This window comes from Sycon ciliatum, unplaced genomic scaffold, assembly GCF_964019385.1.
Source record: "Sycon ciliatum unplaced genomic scaffold, ocSycCili1.1 SCAFFOLD_2564, whole genome shotgun sequence".
Classification (NCBI taxonomy): domain Eukaryota; kingdom Metazoa; phylum Porifera; class Calcarea; order Leucosolenida; family Sycettidae; genus Sycon; species Sycon ciliatum.
Window position 1 is genome coordinate 475 of NW_027044752.1, and position 2,026 is coordinate 2,500.

General features: G+C 47.1%; 1 long non-coding RNA gene across 1 annotated transcript in view; it reads left to right on the forward strand.

The window, feature by feature from the left end:
• The first annotated feature begins 282 nt into the window (after positions 1–282).
• LOC135830571 (uncharacterized) overlaps positions 283–2,026 on the forward strand; it is a 3,453-nt gene continuing 1,709 nt past the window's right edge. The window contains exon 1 of the long non-coding RNA XR_010556062.1: positions 283–441. This is a non-coding gene — a long non-coding RNA (uncharacterized LOC135830571). The remainder of the gene's footprint in view (positions 442–2,026) is intronic.

Consider the following 2,026-nt stretch of genomic DNA (forward strand, 5'->3'; position numbering starts at 1 on the left):
TCGGGAATTCAATTATTTTATCCTATTTGGTCACTGCCTTGCATGCAATCTTTACCCTTGTCACACCAAGTGTATCTTTTTGGAAACTATTCGTTTACCACGTAGCTCAACATCATTTCAATCATTATCCCCTTACTTGAATCTATCCGGCCCGAGCAAACCTGTGGGTGGACCTAATGGATCCACCGACTTGAACGCGGCAGTGCTATAATACTAAAATCCATCTTGTTCATCATGAATTCATGATCATACTTTTTAATCTTTCATTCTCTCCAGCAATCGCGTGCAAAGACCCAGGAGCTCCAGTCAATGGTACACGCTTGTTGAATAGCCAGCAACTCACCATCCACTTTACGTGCAACACCGGTTTTGCGCTCAACGGTTCTGCTACAAGTCGCTGCACCGTGATCGGATGGCAGCCGGAGCGACCTCTCTGTAAACGTGAGTTTGTCATGGGAAATGTTGAAAGTGCTTGCGTATTTGTACTCGTTCATTGCATGTCAGTGGTCAGCTAAAAATTCAGCACTTTTTTCCAAAAAATATTTGTATATGTGTCGCCCCAAAATGGCAACAGCTATTGAATAGCATCGTTGCTGTTTCAACCGAATAGACCCTGGCACTTCCACTATCAGCCCATACAAGCACTGTTCTTTGCTCCAAATTTGTTTGCGCGAGCATCAGCATGCACACCCAGCTCCATCACACACGGCAGCCACTTTGAACATGCGCTGAATGCAGACCTACTGCACAGGACCTCTGGCCATAGCTAGATAATGGCGCCGTGCGCCTTGGAAGTAAGCCAGCGCTGTAGCCTGAACTTATTGTCAGCAGTACATAAGATTAAGGCAGAAAACTAGGGCAATGGCAGTTTCAGCATTTGCTAGACTTCAGGACCTGTGCATTCCTACAGTACAACCTGTCTAAGGCGACCGCACAAGGGACCTTACAAATGTGGTCTCTGTTACCAGGTGGTCTCCTTATCCAGGGTCGTTTGACTGCAAATAGCATCCCGTGGTCCTGGTTACAGTGGTCTTCTGGGGCAGGTGGTCGCCTTATCCGAGTGGTCGCCTTGACAGGTTTTACTGTACTTCAGTTTTGAAGTACAAAAAACTCGCCAAGCGAAGAGTTATAGGCATATAGACCAGAGCAGCGTAAGTCACATGACCACAGTCTGCAGCACACACACTACAGCGGATAACGGCAGTACTTTCAGTGGGGTCTCAAAGGGTTAATTAAGTTAAGAAGAGAGTTGACCAGAGCATCACGACTACAGTCTGCAGAACACACACTACAGCGGATAACGGCAGCGCACACTTGTTGTTGTTGTTGTTTATTTTACTTCACCAAATGAACAGGCAGAGATGCATTCTCACCTGCCCATAGGACAGGTTCTCACAGAATGATGAAAGGAAGACAGTTGACCGGGGTGGGTGAGTGGGTGGGTGGGTGGGCAGCTGCACACTTGGCAAGAAGAAAAAACAATGATCTGCAGAATCACAGCAACAGCGCGTTCAGCCACAGCACACTGCCCTCGTACCCGTTCCATACGCATGTGCAAAAAATATGTTAACAGAGAACTAGACACCTCGCTTCTTTCGCTTCGCTCGGCCAACGAGAAATGAACATCTCTTTTAGTTGTTGTTGTAAGTTGGCAGTGGTGGGTTCCCCTCAGATCTGTATGGTATTATGACGCAAAGATCTGATTACGCTCGACCAAGACCCTATGCAGAGCTGGATCAGGCGTTGCACACTCTCGGGGGTTATGTACTCTTGATGGCATGTGACCATTGTATGTTATGTGATGACGACCTGGAATTACATGTGATGTGATGCTTGAAATAGTGCATGCACTTCGGTCATGTTATCCGATATGCGCTGTAGTGTGTGCGCATAGAGTTTACATTTGTATGTGCGTGTGTGTGTGTGTGTGTGTGTGTGCGTGTTTGTGCGTGTGTGTGTGTGTGTGTGTGTGTGTGTGTGTGTGCGCGCGCGCATATGTGCACGTGTATGTGTATGATTGTATGTG